This window comes from Macaca thibetana, chromosome 7 (genome assembly GCF_024542745.1).
Source record: "Macaca thibetana thibetana isolate TM-01 chromosome 7, ASM2454274v1, whole genome shotgun sequence".
Lineage (NCBI taxonomy): Eukaryota > Metazoa > Chordata > Mammalia > Primates > Cercopithecidae > Macaca > Macaca thibetana.
In genome coordinates this window covers 120143619-120163948 of record NC_065584.1, presented here as the reverse complement: position 1 = coordinate 120163948, position 20330 = coordinate 120143619, and the positions used below count along the sequence as shown (strand labels likewise).

Sequence of the window (20330 nt, the reverse complement as noted above, 5' to 3'; positions counted from 1 at the left end):
CTTGCTCTGTCGCCCAGGCTGGAGTGCAGTGACCGGATCTCAGCTCACTGCAAGCTCCGCCTCCCGGGTTTACGCCATTCTCCTGCCTCAGCCTCCCGACAAGCTAACACTTTAAATAATCAATCAATTAGCTAATCATTTCTTAATAGCCTAGAAAACAATTAACAAAGTGATTACTATTCTACTGCCAAAGTTAACAATTGCTTGCTTTTAATTATGATGTATTCTGTTTTGTTCTAAAGGCTCTGTCTCCACTGTAAATTAAAATGTATTTGATTTTTATAAATATGTTTAAAAGAAATAGAACATTTCACAGCAGGAATATGGACTCAGGTAATCTTTTTCAAAACTGACATTTGATTTCCAAAAACAGTATATGTAAACAAAAAATTACAAAACAAAGCAAAAAGAATGAGAATAAATGTTTTTAAAGTACTTTTCTTACTAATAGTTATTAATGCACAATTTATAATACTGACTGTCATTTCTAATTCTACTTATCAGTTACCAATGTAATTGTATTTTGAGTTTAGCTTTGATACTAACTACAACAGCATGGTAAAAATTTTGAATAAGAAAAAGTTGAATGAATACAAGCATGGGCACATAAGCTAAACTAAATTCAACTTCATCATCCCATATATAAAATGTAGCTTTAATAAAAGAATATTTAGTATATACCACTTAAAGTTATAAGAAAACATGTTGAATATGAATTATAAATTAACAAGTTATAAAAATCTATATTTTAGCTGTTGTGTAATGCAGTGTGAAAGTTCCTCAAAAAGTTAAACATAGAGTTACCACATGATTATACTTCTAGGTGTCATTAAACTTCAAGGTACATACCCAAGAGAATTGATAATTGGCATTCAAACAAAAACTTGTACATGAATGTTCGTAGCAGTATTATTCACAGTAGCCAAAAAGTGGGAGAAGCCCAAATGTTTATCAACTGACGAATGAATAAACCCAACATGATGTACCCATACAATGGAATATTATTTAGCCATGAAAAGAATGAAATACTGATACATGCTACAGTATGGATGAACCTTTAAAATGTTATGTTAAATGAAAGAAGCCAGACACAAAAGGCCACATTTACTATGATTCCATGTACATGAATTGTCCAGAATAGGCAAATCCATCGAGACAGAAAATAGACTAGTGTTTGCCAGGGGCTGGGAAGAGGGGACAATAGGGATTGACTGTTAATGGGTATAGCGTTTTTTGGAGAGATAATGAATATGTTTTAGAATTCAGTAGTGATAATGGTTACATACCTGTGTGAATATACTAAAAACAACTGAATTGTACCTTCTAAAGGGGGAATTTTATGGTCTGTGAATTACATCTCAACTTAAAAAGTATATGAGAATAAAGTGTTTTCAGACAAGGAAAATTAGATAGAACATCACCAATGCATGTGGTAATAAATCACTTGATTCTGTGCATCATATTTTATCAACAAATGGCCTGAACGCAATTAATAATCTGTATATACAGAAGCATCCCCTCACAGATATTCACCATGCATAAATAACACCTCCAGGGTAGAGTGGAAGCCACATTTTAAAGCACTGGGAGGAATCCAGAGAAAGAGAATACCACACTGGGCTTCAAGTAGGCACAGAAAAAAATAGTATTTTACTTTGGAAACATTTTTGGGGCTCTGAATCTGTAATCACTAGAAGGCTGCTAAAGTAGAAATAGGAACTTAGAACAGCTTGCAGAAAATGAACTGAAGTATCCATACAAATTTTGATATTAGTTTAGTGCTAACCATTCAGCTGAGTCCCAGTAGCCATGACGTTTGTGTGACCTATTTGTGTCCCTTGTGTTAGTTCTAATGCCAGCCTTTCCCCCGAATTTTCTGTACCACAAAATATTCAAGAGAAGAAAGAAAATGAATTTTCAACCAGTGATGCTAGTGAACATGGTTGGGGTTTTTTCCAGTAGCTGCTAAACACTGCACCTTTTCAGTACAGTGTCTTGATAATGCCAATACTCATTTTGCGCCCCCTCTAGGCAGAGCCTTCTATCTCCAAGACTGCCTCAGAGAATGAGATCCCAATTCCTTACAGTAGGAGTGTGATTTGTTGAAATTTATCTGTAGTCCCAGGCAATGTCAGTGTACCAAAATGGATGCATTTAGTGTTAAGTACCTTACTAGCAATTTCCCTTTTGAGCACTGGAATGTGATAAAGCATTAGAGCTTTACTCTTCAGAGTGAAATGTAATGCTGCATGGGCTGCAAAAAATAGATTGGAGAGAACTTCTTGCAGCCATTTGTCCCAGTAATTGACCAATAGAGAACAATAAAGCAGTATTCCTCAATACCAATATCCTATTGGAAGCATCTTGCCCTTCCTCTTACACATCTTATAAATTGGAATGCTAGTAGGACAAGCACACTTCTCCATTAAATGGATAAATTTGACCCCTTCAACATGAACAACAGCAGCAGAGCACCTACAAACAACAATGAAGAGATCCATTTCCATTGCTTCCTAGAACCTGTGGACCTCTTTAAGGGCAAAAGTAATCTTTTCACGTTCTATCTTCAGGCAGTGACCAGATTGGCTCTGAAGCTGGTGCCTACATTTGTCACTTTCTGGCAGGAGACATCACCAGCTAACTTTCTTTCCAAGTAACTCCTAAACTTTATAAAATTAAATAATCTGATGAAAAACGTCAAAACGTATAACCACAGAAAGAATATCATGGCCAACAGAGAAGTGAGGATTTCGCCAAAAACTGCTCCTTGCACGTTAAAAATGCATCGCGCACATCTGCAATAAGAAGGGATCCTGTTCCTCTGAAAAGCATAATCTTATAACACATCATTTGATGTGAAAGATCACCTAACAGCCTACTCATTTTGGACCTAACCTAGTGCTCTGTTGGAGTAGTTAGATGGAAGAAAAAAAGCATGCTTTTTCCAGGTAACAGTCTAGTAGGTTTTCCTGCCTCAATTCCTCTTTTTCTCTGCTATCCCTGGCCCCAGCACGTGATTTTTTTTTTTAAGCATTGCAAAATGTCAATACACAAACAAAGGAGACCAGAAGCAACCCCCTGCTATCACAGAATCTTGTTTTATAAACTGAGAAACACTGACATGTAATGAAACCTTATTCCTTTTTTTCCCCTCCTCTTTGTAAATGATTTGCTTCCCCCTCCTTCTTCATGTATAAATAAACAGAAAAGTGTCTGTATATTTGGTGTTTTTTCTCCTTTGGTCTTCATAATCAAGGGCTATTACAGCAATAGATCTTATCTGTGGAATGGCAGTCCCTCTGCACCTCGGTTCGGGTTTGTGTTTATGCTTGGCTGCCATTGTGGCTGTTCCTGATAGTTTTAGGTCAGCCATGACAGACTATGGGTGACACTAAATAAACAAGCTGGGAGTCTGGGACCAGCCAGGAAGGAGTGGTACTAGGGCTCACAGTTTGATTTTCCTTGATTAATCACCCCTTTTATTTAGAAGAACTTATTGTGTACAGTACCTGCTTGTCTGCCTAAGCAAATTACACTATCAACCAGCAAGGACTTAGAAATCCTCATAAACAAAGAGAAACAAGGAAGACAGGTACAGCTTACTCAACTGCAAAGTGAAGCTGCCGGCTTTAGCGGCATGATCAGGGCTGTTTATTTATTTTCAAATAGTGTATAGCTCTTTCTTCTGCTGCTTGTTATCCTGCTCTGACCTAAGTAACCTTGTCAAGCCACCTCCCAGGTTGCCCAGATCGCCACAAACAGCAGACTAATCATTCTGAATGATAAGAAGGAGCATGATTTTTTTTAGTGATCAGTATGTCAGTATCCATCTTGGCTCCCCAGAAGCACTCTTTTGTGTGTGTGTGTGTGTGTGTGCGCGCGTGTGTGTGTGCGTGCGCGCGTTACAGCTACTAGGTTTAGAGGGGAGGCTGCTGAATGGCACTATGCTTTATGGTATTTTCTGCTCTGCAACTCAGTTCAGAATCATCCCCTGTGTTTCTACTATAGAGAACCACACAGCACTCACTGTAAAATCATTATCCATTAATTTCCTCAAATTGGGCTCATGAATTAAGCAAAGATTTGTGACTTGTATAGCTGGCTATAACCATCTGGGAAGAAAACAATTTACTCCTCAAACTGTACATAGTGTAAAGACATGACTGTCAGGAATATTGAGAATTTTCGGTTCACATACAGCAAGTTAACTAACACAACGTCCTGAGAGTTGTCCACATTGCAATAACAAAGGTAAGTATAATCATAAAATTCAGAAAAGTACCAAATAATTCTATTAGAAAAACAACTACTACCAAAATCTATGAACAGAGAGTTCAAGGACAAATGTTAATATAGACCTTCACCAGTCATTAAAGAGGAATAAATATCAACATTATTAAAATATAATTTTTCACCTATCAAAAATGGAGCATTTAAAAATCACAGGTGATACTCTGTAGTGGTGAAATTATGGTGATTTGGGTTTTCTTATACTCTCCTGCTGCTAATGAGAAAATACATTGACATGATCTTTCTGGAAAGTTAAAAGAATTCCTGTGAGCACCACCATATTCTAAGGCAGTTCTTAAACTTTAATTTGTATTAGAATCACCTGGGGATCTTTTTAAAAACTCATGTTCTGATTGAATAAGTAAGTCCAGGTGGGGACTGTGTCTTTATTTCCAACAAGCTTAAAGGCAGTGGGAATGCTGCAGGTTCAGAAACCACATTTAAATGGAAAGTACTAGGAGGCTCCCCAGCAGTTTCCCCAAAAGGGCTTGTACTATGGAAGTGGATGTGGAAGGCAGGCAACAGCACACAAGTGGTAACCAGGGTATAAGACAGTGGGAGAAAAGGTTGACCCAAAGTACAGCCTAGAGCTTTCTTAAGAAGTTGGTGAGTTCTATTTTGGATGTGATATTTGGAAGAAGCCAATGATGTAATCTTAAGGAAATTTGTAAAAGGCAGTGGGACATGCACATATAGAGCATCAAAGAATGTTTAGAGTAGAGGCATATTAGGCTGAACCATATGAGACTGCCTAGAGTCAACCACTTTTAACCTACAAAAATGGCCATTTCATATGGTTCAACCTGTTAAATTTGAAGATTGGTTTAATGGGAATGATAATTGGACATATGAAGGTACATGAGACTAGCAAAGCTAAGCGTGAAGACTGAGGTTGGGAAATGTCCACATTTAGGGGATAAGCAGAGAAGGTGAAATAAAGGAGTCTGTGTTGGTTTGTTAGGATTGTCATAATGAAGCACTGCAGACTGGGTAGATTATAATAAAACTCTATTTCTCACAGTTCTGGAGGCTGCAAGTCTGAGATCAAGGTGTCAGCAGAGACGGTTTCTTCTGAGGCCTCTCTCCTTGGCAGGTAGATGGCTGTCTTCTCCCTGAGTCTTCACATGGTCTTCCTTCTCCACATGTCTATGCCCTAATTTCCCCTTCTTATAAGGACACCAGCAATATTGCATTAGGGCCCACTCTGATAATCTCATTTTAATTGAATTCCTCTTTAAAGACCTGATCTCCAAAGGTAGTCACATTCTAAGGTCCTGGGGGTTAGGACTTCAATATATGATTTTGGGGGGCAACACAATTCAGCCCATAACAGAGACCAATAGGGAATTTTTAAAAAGATACAAAGAGCCAGCGCTGCATTCTCAGTGTCTGGAAGAAACAGAGTCTCAGCAGAGAGGCCCAGAAACAAGAACGCAATGTGAAGATGATAGATGAGTTGTTGGAAGGGGCCAATGGACTCGAGATTTGAAGGTCTTTGCTGACATTTGGAAAAGCCGTTTGAGTGATAAAATTGGCTGTGGACTCAGTCAGAATAGGAAGGGAAAGAGGTGAAGACATCATAAGAATATTAAAGAGGCCAGTTGAAACAAATAAAACAAACATAAATTAATGGCAGTTCTTGGTCCATCCCCTCTATGAACTGAGAAACTTTATTTCTCTTCCACTGAGTGACTTCTTCACTTCCCTAGAAAGAAGCCCAACTTTCATTACCTTAAACAATGTGTAGTCCTATTTCCTGTCACCATGTCTATACTACCATTCCCGGTGCCTTTAGGATAGCATATACATTGTGAGTATACACAGTGAATCATTGACAATTCACCCCTCTCTGGTAGATGGAGTTTACTAAGGACCAACTTCAGAGAGAGGAAGGAAAATGGCTCTCTTTTATCTCAAAACATATCTGGGAATGAAAGTTAGCAGTGAGTCATTCAAATAACTTATATGACTGCCTTAATCTGTTTGGGTGGCCATAACAAAATACCATAGACTGGTTGAATCAACAGATATTTATTTCTCACAGTTCTGGAAGCTGGAAGTCTGTGATCAGGATGCTGGCACAGCTAAGTTCTTGTTAAAGATACTCTTTCTGATTTGCAGATGGCCATTTTCTCCTTGTGGCCTCACATGGCAAAGAGCAGAAAAGGAGACAAGCTCTCTAGTGTCTCTTCTTATAAGGTAACTAATCCCATTCATGAGGGTTCCATCCTCATGACCTAATAACCTCCCAAAGGCCTCAACTCCTAATGCCACCACACTGGGGGGTAGGTCTTAACATATGAATTTTAGGGAGACACAAACATTCATTCCACAGGAGTGACATCACTTACATAACAGCACATGCCACACCCCACTCTGGCAGAGAAGATGCAGTTTTGATTTTCTATAGAAGTTTTATCTGTCCTCATTACCTTCATACCAATAGATAGCATGAAAAAGGAAGTAAACTTAATCCAAATAAAAATATTTTAGTTTAAACATTCAGCTCACTGATAATTCACTCTCCATCAGGATTGTCTTAAGTATTCTCTTTTAGAAATTTAGCCACTTGTAGATTTTGATACCTTCTCCCTTCTCTTATTAAAATGATATTTGGGTGTATGTTGGAGGCAGGGGCTTACCAGGTCTTTGTGGCAGGGGTTGGAAGGAGCCCTCAGACCTGACAGTGACTCTAGCCTCTCTGGTCTCTGCTATCATGTCTCTTTCTCACCTGGTTGCTACTTTCTCTGAAGGCATTCAGGTCTGAAGTCAGTAGCTGGTGTATGGCTCATTGAAGAGTTAATGTATGGCTCATTCCCACCTGACTGTGGCCTGGAGGTGACCCCTGATTCACCTTGACCCTTAATGTCGAGTGGACACAGGTGTCCCGCACTTAACCTCTGCTTTGGTTTACTTCCCCAGAGCAGACAACAGGGTAGGCCACTGGATCTCAGCCTTCTCAACTAGAATATGAATTCGGCAAAGGCAGAATTTTCCCAGTAGATTTTACTCACTGCTCTATTCCCAGTGCCTACAACAGTCTCTAATGCATAGCTGGCGTGCAATAAATACTTGTGGGTAGATGAATGTGCCAGGATTGGTTCTTGCCATGCTATTTCTTTCTCTCACTCTCTTTCTCTCTTCTTCTTCTCACCTAGTTCAAGTTTTTGTCAAGACTGCAAACATTTTTATTTGAAGGTGAGAACCTGGATGTTAATTCTTTTTTTCACTGTGTATCACTTCTCTAATGAGTCTTAATGCTTCCTCTTTCCACCCTTACCCAGACACAGAGTTTCCTCAGCCTATAGAGCCTTTCATTTCACCAGCAGGGGCGAAGGCATAAGGAGCAAATGAAGTTACTTTTCACATCAGAAAATTTGCTGGGACCCTGCCTCTGCTCTTACTTCTAGGGAGCAGGCCGGCCTGCCACAGGCCCATTCACCGTAAGTCACAGTTGCTTGTAACTAGTGACTAAGCCCACTGGGTCCTGGGAGTCAGCTCAGCCAGCCCATTCAAATAAAGTACTCTGGAATATATTGTTTGGATTTTATCAGTAGTAAAGATGATCTTTCAGGACTCCATTAGCTCACTGCTGATTTGTTTCTTGATTAGTTCAGAATCTAGGCACGAAAGAGAAGAGTTATTTACTGTTGTGCCTCAGAAACCCACAAAACTTGAATTTCCTCCTCAACCTCGAAATACAAATGCATACTTCATCATTAGATAATGAAAAATCCAAAGTGTGCATAGTACAGATGAAATAAATGCCTAGGTTGAACCATTTATCATGTCGCAAAGTATAGGCAATAACAGGGCTCCAGCATCCCACTGCTGTCCAGCCTCATCCATTTGTGTGCTTCTTGGCCAGGGCCACTTACAGCTTGCCCAGATTTTGTAAAGAAACAAATTTCAAGAACTTTTTTGTTAAATAGTTGTATTTTTTTTTAAAGATCAGCATTATAAAGTTCTTCACTGGCTAGTAGTAATGTAATGAAAGTTGGGAAACAGAGAAGCTTACTTAGTTCACATCCTAGGCGTTTCTCTGTGCTCCATTGCTGTGGCTGCAAATGGAAAAAGTGGACTAGATGAGCTCTACATTCTGTTCTACAATTTTTCTAGACAGTTTGTCCTTAAGAAAATAGTCTCAGCTAGAGGGCAAAAACTTTCATAAAGTCACCTCTAAATTAAAGGCACTTCTAAACACTATTTTTCTAATCTAAGTAAAATTACCATCGCATTCCTTCAGAGATATTATTTGCAAACCGGTTCTGAGTGGTAACTTTTTGCTTCCAGAATGCATTTTAAACAGTGATGCTTTTTAAAAAGGGAGTTTTGGCCAGAGTCGTTGATGCCAGGATAGTTTAATTAGTTACACATTTGCCTCCTATCCAGGTCCAATAAATATGCATTCATCAGCACAGCTGCATCACAGCATGCACATTTAAATTAAAGAGGCTTCCTCAGAGGCTGGGGCAATCCTGGCATCTCTTCCCTTTGCCCGAACCCACATCAAATCCTGAATCAGTTGTCTCCTTAGAATAATTTCATAGGTGTCTTCTTGTGACAGTCACAAACATGTTGCCAGTTTTGATTTTCATATTGCTGCCTAACAACCTAAGGATTGTTTTATAACTATAATAACAGCACCTAGTTTTTTAAACAATTTTGTTTTGTTTTGTTTTTCTCTCCATCTTAAATGATATACCTCAACGGAATTTGGTAGAAGAGATTCAAGAACAATTGCCCCATGCTTTTATGTTCACTACTGCTTTTCTAGAAGAAAATATCATTAATTGAAAGTGAAATTAAGCCCCAAAGATATATTTTTGTACATAAAGATTCAAATGTAAGTTATCTCAGCTAATAGACATCAGAATGAACAGATATTTAAAATAAGATGCTATTTCTGGAGTGTTAACATTTTTAATGATGTAGATATTATTTTGTTCCCAATCAGAAATTCCTAGCTAACAGGGAAAAGGAATATTGTTATGTCAGTTCTGATCGAGGCTGTGTCAGTCTCTGAACATTCATCCACAACTTGGACCTGACATAAGCAATGATGGATGAGCCAACTTGCTGTGTGCTCTCCCCTGCAGAGAGGGCGGGCTTCCTTCTTTTCCAGAGAGCCAGGGAGACAAGGATGGCAAGGAGATGGATGGGCACTCACGAGGCACCTGCAGGGGCACTGTATGTGTAACAAGCATCAGTAGCACCTGCCACCACATGGAACCAGGCCAGGAGGCGTTAGGACCAGCACCAACTCCTCCTAGACTGGACTCCTCAGGGTGGAGCCAGAGCAGAAAAGACCTCGCTTAACCACCTGCCAGTCCCCTCCCATGGCATTAAGGTGGCAGCAAGTTACAATTGCCTCCATCCCTCAACAGTGTTTGCAGTGTGAGTAGGGCAGTCTCCACATCTCAAAGACAGCCATAGGATGAATGAAACAGAAAGGAATGGCACAGGGGAGGGATGAAGACGTGAAGAGAGAGATAGAGAAGAAGATCTTAGTTTTTCCTCCTACTGTTCACTCCTTTAAATAATGAGAAGGTTAATGGTTTCTGCAGTCCTAAATACACCTATGCCTGCCAGGTTCCTGAAGGTTAATTGCTGCTGCTGGGGGAACTGCCCTAATTTGCACTGCCTTTTAATGACCTTCCTGTAGGCAAACACCAGAAGAGGCCTGCCTGCAGGTGTGCTGCATGCCTGAGAGACCCAAATCCCCCTTGGAAAATAATCAAAATGAGCCTGAGTTATTGGAAAAGTTTATTAGTGATTGACAGTGATTGATATTCAGGGGCAAATGTTGCTAGACAATTTCACATTTTTATCTGTCTTATAGGCTTTTTTAGTGAAATTTTCAGTTATACAGCAACTGTTCTCTCCCTGTCACCTTGAAGTTTCTGTACTATCCACAATGTGTTCCTGTAATACAATTCATGCCTTTGAGAGGTTGACAAGGAAAGTGAATGGTGTAAAGCAGCCAAGTCCTGGGCCACAGTCACACTGTTTCCCTTTCCCCTGGTGACAGAGACTCCATGTTCAAATCCAGAAATTGAGATACACTGACACCTGTCTGAAACAGGAAATTCCAGGACAGGGAATTACCATAATTTTTTACAACACGCTACCTCCTAGTGACTCCAGAATTAAACTGACCTACATTCAGTCGGTTTTCTAACCTGAAAAGTGGATATTAAAAATATATGCCTTGCCATTCTTTGGCTATAAAAGGTAGAAACTGTTACCATGCACAGGAGTTAGTGTAGCCACTCATTTTTCTGGTAACATCAGAGTAATTACTTGCTTTCCTTTAAAACAGTTCTCACCTACATGGCCCTCTCTCATATCTTTAGTCAGTTAACAATGAGACTCACACTCATACACTCATGTTCCCCACTCAAACTACTCATGGAAGGGGGTAGAAAAGCAGGCAGCCACCCCTGTGGTATGTACAAGGACAGGGGACAAGACCTCCCTCCACTAGTCATAATATGCTAGAGGGGCTGTCCTGGTTATCATTCCAGCTTCATGTCTTTAGTTCTGGAGGGAATTTCTATCTTCTTTGCTTCCACTTTTATAAGACAATAAAATTAATAGCGGCCACATGTCTTATTTGTTAACTGTGTAAGTGTAGCGTGGCAAAATACACACAGAAACACAGCAACAGGTTTACTGTGGAAAGATACGTTGTTTCAGTCCCAGCTCTATCAGTGTGAATTTGGGTCAGGCACATTGTTTCCTTCTGCTCCATAAAATGGAATTAATACACTCTGCCCCACCCATGTTCCTGGGTGGTTGTGAAGGCCAAAGGAGATCATTTATAGAGGAATGCTGGGTAAACTATAGAGACTCTCTCCATTCAATGCGTTATCATTATCAATTAATATCTTGGTGAAGATTAAGTAATAGCTTAGTTACATCAACTCTGAGACCTAGAAAAAAATGTCTGGAATGAAGTGGGCAGTTCTAAGCTGAAGAATGCTGAGCATGATGAGGAGAAAAGACTATGAATAAGGGGTAAGGTGTCTAGAGTAGTCCCTCATTAGTAGTATTCATCAAATATGTATAATATGCCTTTTCCAGGCACATGGAGGGATTTAATTTCCCTGCCCAATTTAATGATAGTGTGGCCACATTATTTACTTTGCAATAGAAGTACTGTTAATCAACAGGACACCTCCACCAACTTGGGTCTTGGACAGGTTATGATGTACAAAACATCTTTGCTAACTCACATTAGACACGGAGCATCAGTAAGAAATAACCTTTGTTGTGTTAAGTCACTGAGATACTAAGATCATTTGCTAGCTTTATTCTGCTAGAATAGATCAAAAAATAAACTCTGTGCACTAAACATCTGCTTAGATTCACCCCTGTCTCTGCTACATTTTATTTCCTGCTTTTTGATGGGAGAAATGTTGCTAATTGTTTTCCTGTGAATAATTTACATTTGATAGCAGTGATTCACAACTGGTCTAATCAGTAAGTTTTCTTTGGTTTATTTTACCAAAAAGTCAAGAGTAGATCTACTGTGGCTCAATTTTTAATTGGCTGAACATTTGGCAGTTTATCCTGATGCAAAACTGAGCGTACTTCTCTGTGCAGGAAAAGGCAACGTTGGGATCTAGCAAGTAACAAATAAATGCTAAACAAATTCTGGAGGGATGTTAATGGAGAAAGTCAAATCATGTTAGTTTTCGTGAAAAAGTTTGAAGCTTAAAGAAATGTCATAAAGGATGAAAAGGGTAGATTCAGTAGCCAGAAGAAGGAAGAAATTTTAGGAAGACTAAAGAGTACATTTATAGCCACAAAAGGGCCCACCCTGGTCTTGACCATAGGTGGGAAAACTAACTGGAGGATATTTGAGGCCAGTGCCGTCAGACATCTTTGACTGTAATCAATAAAATCCAGCTCTAATTTAAACAGAAAACAAAGTTTACTTGAAGGATAGTGAATAGCTGACAACATTGTAAAGAAATCTAAAGGAACAGTCTCAACAAGGATGAATCAAAGCAAAATTGGAAGTCCACAGTGCAAGGAAAGATGGACAACCTCCTCAGGGATAATTGAGCTTCTGCCACTTTCTGGTTGCCACTTTCAGGCTTTCTGTCACTCTGCACTTGTCAAATTCCAGGGAAAAGGACTGAATCATAGACTTTAGCACAGGCTATAGCAGGGGCAAGACACCTTGATAGATAGTCCCAGTAGATCATGCAATAGAACAAGCAGATTCCCCTGTACCCAAATTGAGATGATGTCACCCAGAGAAACAAATGTTGAGTAGTAAAAAAAAAAAAAAAAAGAAAGAAAGAAAGAAAAGAAAAGAAAAAAGAAAGAAAGAAAGAAAAGGTACACCAAAACCAAGCAATTGAAAGGTAGTCCTGCAGGGCATTTATATTTGGCTTACAAAATAGCTACAAGATGTAGTAGGTAGAATGCACATAGAATTGGCATTCCCTAAATAATGTTTATAGAAGATTAACCTTACTCTTACATATAGGTTATAAAATGTTTAAAAAAGATAAAAGCAGTAGATAAGTACACTACTAGACACCCATGTGACATAGTTACGGCCTCTAAAGTGCTGGCTTTTCAAGAGAAGAAGAGATTAACTTGAACCCTCTGAAAAATTGTTGTAGGTATCTTTGGACTTGGATTTGGGGGATTGAGAGAAAATGGAACTTACGATGACTCTTGCTGCAGCAAGACAATCAAATTATGTAGAAAAGTTTAATACTGAGCAGATAGTGGTAATTAGAAATGATTCTCATTTAACGACTTCGAAGGCAACATACGAGTTTCAAGATTCCTGCAAGTGATTAATCTTTTCTCTACATGATAAATTGAATTGAATTTCTATGTTTGGACTCAGTGAATGCTGATGGGCTCAAAAGTCTCCTTTTAAATCCATTTTTAAAAAACTCGTTGCCTCTCTTCCTTCTATTCATAACTGTAAGAAATGTTCTTCAGATTGTGGAGCGTTCTAAATGGATTGATTGCTTGTTTTAAATAGCTCTCTCATTTCCTTTGGGGAAGGAATTGTACTTTTAAGAAGGCCTGCTCTGAGGCATAATGCAAGACCATGATTCAGGGCTCCTCTTATATTTTCAAGCAGGAATATGAAATGAGACACCTACAGTACCTGAGGAGAGTTAGAATTTTTCTCAGAAGACAATAGACTTTGTTGTTTTATCTGAATTGGGCATGTGAATGTGGGGTATGCGAATTCACATCCGGGAGCCTTCAAAGAAAGGGCAATGTAGGGAATGCTGAGAAGCATGAGAAATGAAGCACTAAAGGAGCAGAATATATCCTTCTAAGGAAAGAGGCTGTGACAGAGAGGAGGGGAGATTTAGGCTGACAGACAAGGAAGTGGGAGGATAGAAGTTTTCAAAGGTTAACAACTTAATGAATGTTAAATTTCCAAAAATAGAAAAAATAAGATGTATGTTCTCATTTAAGAACTCGACATTCAGAATTAAGAATGTTATTTTACTTCAATAATACAACTCCTAACAGAGAAAAGAGCCTGCAATCTAAGTATCAGGGTTGAAATATACCTTCCCTTAGGAATCACAAGTTCAAAGTCCAGCTGGCTCTGTGGATCTCCCTCCAGTCCCACTGAGGGACTAATTGAAGAATGGGCTGTGAGGAGATATCTTTATTGGGGTCTTTCAGAAGAAGATCTTCAGAACCAAAGTATTTTGTAGTTTGAATGGACTTAAAATGAGTCTCTGAGGTTCCAGACTCTAAAGAAATTCTAACTCTTGGGGAAGGTTTGGAAGGCTTTTTATTTATAATGTTTCCAAATAAAAAATGGTATCCAGCTGTTCTCCTGATTTGGTCTTTGCCAAAACCAGAAGAAGAAGAAAGGATCTTAAATCACAAAGACAGGATTGTTTAAACATAGGGAGATACTTGCTACTTTGGTTCAGTAGAAACACAAATTCTAAGGCAGAGCTTTGCCACTATCAGATGAAAGAGGACAAATTATGAAAAGTGTATGAGCCTCAATTTCCTCTTCTTTAGAAAAATGGTATTGTACTAGATTCTCATTCATGTCACTTATATAGTTAGTGGTAGAGCTGTGTCTGGAATCCAAGCTTCTGGATACCATCCACTCCCTTAACCCATTATCCATCTTCAACCAATAAAAGGCTTGATACAAACTGAGGAAAGAGAGATGATAATTTGTTTGGAAAGAGCTGGTTAGAGCTGAGCATTTGAAGGGATGGGGTGCTTCCTTACTATCATGCCACATTGGGGAAATGTTTCAAGAAAACCTTAGGAATGCTAAAACTGGTACCTGACTTTCACCTAGAAAAGTTTAATGATGAATGAGTGGCTTGAGTTGCCTCTGTGAACACAGTGAAAATAAGCACACTGGATACAAGCTACCCTTTGATCAACAACAGGTAAGGGCACTTATTTCCTATAGTTTGCATACAGCAACAGGTCTTCAGTATTTGAAAACTTCCCACCCAATAGATGGAATAGACTAAAAGTCTCTGTAGAGGCAGGAGAAGCAGACCAGAAACAGGAGCCAGGTGTAGTTATTCAGAGGTGCATCACCTATAACAAGGCACGATGCAGCATGAGGTCTCTGCCATGAATCTGAAAAGAACCCACAAAGTCTTTCATGAAACACAGAACCAGTACATTTCCCTGGGCCACACATAAGACCCCAAAGACATTAGAACTTGCTCTTCCCAACCTCTTCAAGGAGACCTACAAACCACTGCTCAAGGAAATAAGAGAGGACATAAACAAATAGAAAAACATTCTGTCCTCATGGATAGGAAGAATCAATATCATGAAAATGGCCATACTGCCCAAAGTAATTTATAGATTCAATGCTATTCCCATCAAACTACCATTGACATTCTTCACAGAATTAGAAAAAACTACTTTAAATTTCAAATGGAATCAAAAAGAGCACTTATAGCCAAGACTATCCTAAGCCAAAAGAACAAGGCTGGAGGATCACACTGTATAACTTCAAACTATACTATGAGGCTACAGTAACCAAAACAGCATGGTACTGGTACCAAAACAGACAAATAGATCAATAGAACAGAACAGAGACCTCAGAAATAATACCACACATCTACAGCCAACTGATCTTTGACAAACCTGACAGAAACAAGCAATGGGGAAAAGATTCCCTATTTAATAAATGGTGTTGGGAAAACTGGCAAGCCATACGCAGAAAACTGAAACTGGACTCCTTCCTTATACCTTATACAAAAATTAACTCAAGATGGATTAAAGACTTAAATGTAAAACCCAAAACCATAAAAATCCTAGAAGACAACCTAGGCAATACCATTCAGGACATAGGCATGGGCAAAGACTTCATGACGAAAGCACCAAAAGCAATTGCAACAAAAGCCAAAAATGACAAATGGGATCTAATTAAACTAAAGAGTTTCTGCACAGCAGAAGAAACTAGCATCAGAGTGAACAGACAACCCACTGAATGGGAGGAAATTTTTACAATCTACCCATCTGACAAAGATCTAATATCCAGAACCTACAAGGAACTTAAACAAATTTACAAGAAAAAAACAACCCCATCAAAAAGTGGGCAAAGGATATGGACAGACACTTCTCAAAATAAGACATTTCTGTGGCCAACAAACATATGGAAAAAAAGGTCATCATCAGTGATCTTTAAAGAAATGCAAATCAAAACCACAATGAGATACCATGTCACACCAGTCAGAATGGTGATTATTAAAAAGTCAAGAACAATAGATGCTGGTGAGGCTGTGAAGAATTAGAAACACTTTGGCACTGTTGATGGGAATGTAGATTGGTTCAACCATTGTGGAGGACAGTGTGGTGATTCCTCAGGGATCTAGAATCAGAAATACCATTTGACCCAGAAATCCCATTACTGGGTATATACCCAAAGGAATATAAATCATTCTACTATAAAGACACATGCACATGTATGTTTATTGCAGCAGTATTTACAATAGCAAAGACATGGCAACCCAGATCATCAATGACAGACTGAAAAAAGAAAATGTGGTACACATATACCATGGAATACTATGCAGCCATAAAAAGAATGAGATCATGTCCTTTGCAGGGACATGGATGAAGCTAGATGCCATCATCCTCAGCAAACTAACACAGGAACAGAAAACCAAACACCACATGTTGTCACTCTTAAGTTTGAGTTGAACAATGAGAATACATGGACACAGGGAGGTGAACAACACACACTGAGGCCTGTCATGGGGTGCGGAGCAAGGGGAGGGAGAACATTAGGACAAACACCTAATGCATGCAGGGCTTGAAACCTAGATGATGAGTTGATAGGTAAAGCAAACCACCATGGCAAATGTATACCTATGTAACAAATCTGCATGTTCTGTACATGTACCCCAGAACTTAAAGTAAAAATTTTTTAAAGCAATATTTTTTTAAAAAAAGAAATAGCTCTTCCCTTCTCATTATACCTCTTTCTTATACCCAACTTTTAAGAAGCCAGAAATTTTAGTAGTATCTGAAAGTTAGAAAGTAGGAAAAGTGAAGAAAGAAAAATAAGGGGGGAAGGAAAGGAGGGAAGGAGGGAGAGAAGAAAAGAAACTTAGCATAGTCCCTTTCCCTACCATAAACTTTTTTTTTTTTCTTTTCCTTTTCCTTTTTTTTTTTTTTTTTTGGTTTTTGTTTTTTGTTTTTTAGACAGAGTCTTGCTCTATTGCCCAGGCTGGAGTGCAGTGGCTGTAATCTCTGCCCACTGCAACCTCTGCCTCCCTGGTTCAAGTGATTCTCCTGCTCAGCCTCCTGAGTAACTGGGACTATAGGCATGCACCACCACAGCCGGCTAATTTTTGTATTTTTAGTAGAGACAGGGTTTTGACATGTTGGCCAGGCTGGTCTTGAACTCCTGACCTCAGGTGAGCCACCTACTTCAGCTTCCCAAAGTGCTGGGATTACCGGCATGAACCACCACCCCCGACGCCTACCATAAATTTCTAAATATGGGTCAAGCCTGAGCTGCTAAGCCACAGTGGGGAAGGGAGAAGTCTGAGATTGGATGAGAGATTACAATTTTAGGCTCAAGTGGACTTAAAATACTTTTTAAAGAGGCGGGTAGACTATTGTTCAGCAATGACACACGCCCCTTTAACTCTGGAGGAGTATGCTGCCTTGCTTATTTAAGCATTGGGTTGGAAGTGAATATGTGAACATTCCAAGCCCAGGCCTGCAGTTGATCAGCATGAGTGTTTTCTGCCACCCTCTGGAAATTCCTGACTTCACTAAGAGAAGAACATGCCCCAGAAAGACTGCCCCTCCAGCTGGGACCTCATAATGAGACAAATGGAGTAGAGCTATATCTTAGTCAGTTTGGCCTGCAATAACAAAATAGCTTAGACTGGGTGGTTCATAAACAATGGAAATTTAGTTCTCACTTTTCTAGAGGCTTGAAATCTGGGATCAGGGTGCCCTTATAATCAGGGTCCTCTTCCAGGTGGCAAACTGTCATCTTCTCATTGTATCCTCACATGGGCAAAAGAGGGTGAGCTCTTTAGGGTCCCCTTTACTCATTCATGAAGGCGCCACCTTCATGACCTAATTGCCTCCCAAAGGCCTCACCTCTTAATAGCACCACATTAAAGGTTAGGCTTTCAACATCTGAGTAGGGGAGGGGGTGACACAAACATTCAGTCCCTTGCAAACTACTACAGGCAACCTGAACAATTGCAGCCTGATGCAGAGCCACTCAGCCGAACCACTTGCCCATGAGCATGAGAAACAAAGCATATTGCCTGAGTTTGAGGATGGTTGTTGTACATCATTATTGTAGCAATAGCTGACTGAGATCAATAGTAATACATTCACATAGATTAAAAGTCAAGGAGACTAAAAAGATAGTCAGTGAAAAGTTTCCCTCCCTCTACAGTTATTCCAGCCAATAACTTCTCCTTCCCATCAGCAAATATTTGTATTTCTTCCTTGGTGATATTCCAAGTGATATTTAGTGCATACATAATTAAATATGAATATATATGCTTTCTTTTTTATTACATATAGTTTATGGTATTCACTCTCCTGCTCTTTTTCGCCTTTAGTATTTTATGTCACTATATAAAGAACATCATTTTTTGCTACAACATGGCATCCATTATATTAATGTATGGATGTTAGTTTCTAATACAGTACCTGAAAAGGATCAAAAAAGGTTAGGAGATTTGCCCAACATATCATCCAGAAGTAGTCATGGAGAAATGATGGGATGTGACTGAAAAGCTGTATCAGGAGAGGATAAAACTGTTTCCTGCCTTGAACCCTACTGAGCCTAGACCATTCAATAAGCCAGTTGTTGTTGGGATTAAAAGTTAATACATATCAGTCACTTAGAAAAGTGTCTGGCATGTATTAAGTGCTCAGTATATATTTAGTATTATAATTACCATTTTCATAATCTGCACCCTTCCTTCTCAGGTTCACCCCAATCAATATATTGGAAACCTCTGAGGTGGCATAATTGGCCTCCTTCAATCCCCCCACTGACCCAATTTTTTTATAGTTCTTATTCCCCTTGACTTCTCTGCAACTTTGAATATGATTTTCCCCTCCTTCCCCTCTGTCCAGCTTTGGCTGAACTGACCTCACACTATCAAAGTTTCAAGGATTCTTCTTTCACCCTTCTGAGAACTCCTAGGCTGTGTTCTCATCCCTTCTCATTGTCAATGTTTCACATTGGACCAGCACCATGTAGATTTTGGAGTCAGAGAGATTGGTTCAAATCTGAGGAATATGTTAATTCTTATGAAATCTGGGACCTTGCTGAGCATCATTTTTTTCTAACACATAAAATGGAGGGAATTACCCATAGTCCACAAGATTTTTGTGAGGTTTAAATGAGATAAAATAGATAATGTGCATAGCACGTAGTAGCTTCACAATAAATGTTATCTCCCTTAACTGCATTTTTTTAATCCTCCCTTTCCTTACCGAGAGTTTTTGTCATTTCCATGGTTTCACCTGCTATCTCTATGTAAGCGATCCCCACATCTCTATATATCACCTCATTCCTATTTTACAGACAAGTAAACAAAGTTTCACCTTTTTCTCTGTCCACGGACCTGTTAGACATCACAAAGAAATGTCATTGGCCTCTCCATTGCAACAGATCCAAACCAGTCTTTCTTCGCCCACTGATTCCCAATTATTCTCACCCCTTGTCCCTCTCATTTCTGTGAATGATGCTAGTTACCCATTCTTCAAACCTCACAGTCCTCTTCAATTCTTTCCTCTCCCATTGCTCATCTTTCCATTCATTTGCCAAGCCCACACCTTCACAATGATTCTTACGAAATCAAAGGTCTTCAGAGCTGGGAGAAATTTTCATGCTCACACAGGAAACCATCTCCATTCCACAGATGAAGCAAACTGAGATCTGTAGGAATAAGGGGAGGTTTAATTGGAAGAGAGGTTGGACCAACATCTAAGTCCTCTGACATGCAGGACAGTGTTCTTTCCATGACACCTCACTGATAGACTTCTTTCTCAACATTTCTGCTGCCTTCGCTGTGGTGCAAGCCATCACTATGCCTGTTCCTTTATGACAGCAGCCTTCTACCTCTCCTCCTGGTCTCGGTTCATTTACTCTTCCTGACTAATCTCATGACAGCACAGCTCTTCCACCATTAGGCAGGAGTATGGTGTCTGCTCTGGTGCCCACAGTGTAGACCTACAGGACTGTTTTTCATGCTTGGCCTTTTATGTAATCACCTTCACGGCTTCAGCCATATTCATATTCACATACATTTTAACATTTATGTAATGGTTTTCTCAACTGAGCTTTACATGGACTCCCTTTTTTCTACTTAACTTCATTCTTAGCAATCATCATCTGTGAAATCATGAGTTGGGATCACTAGTATATTTGTGAATGTATGTTGAAATATATACCACCATTAAAATTAAAAGATGCTTTCCTGTTTGGCACCTAAAAGCATGTCAAGGACCACATTACAGAGACACTAAACCAGCAAATGAGTGAATATTCAAGGATG

The 20330-nt window shown here is 39.3% G+C and overlaps 1 long non-coding RNA gene across 3 annotated transcripts in view; it reads right to left on the bottom strand.

Annotated features, from left to right (window-relative positions):
• LOC126958874 (uncharacterized) overlaps window positions 1-20330 on the bottom strand; it is a 309871-nt gene that overhangs the window by 124392 nt on the left and 165149 nt on the right. For 2 of the 3 annotated variants that reach the window (XR_007727337.1, XR_007727338.1), the window contains exon 3: window positions 466-19711. This is a non-coding gene — a long non-coding RNA (uncharacterized LOC126958874). Of the gene's footprint in view, window positions 1-465; window positions 19712-20330 lie in introns of those variants that run through there. The other variant, XR_007727339.1, reaches the window with a different exon arrangement.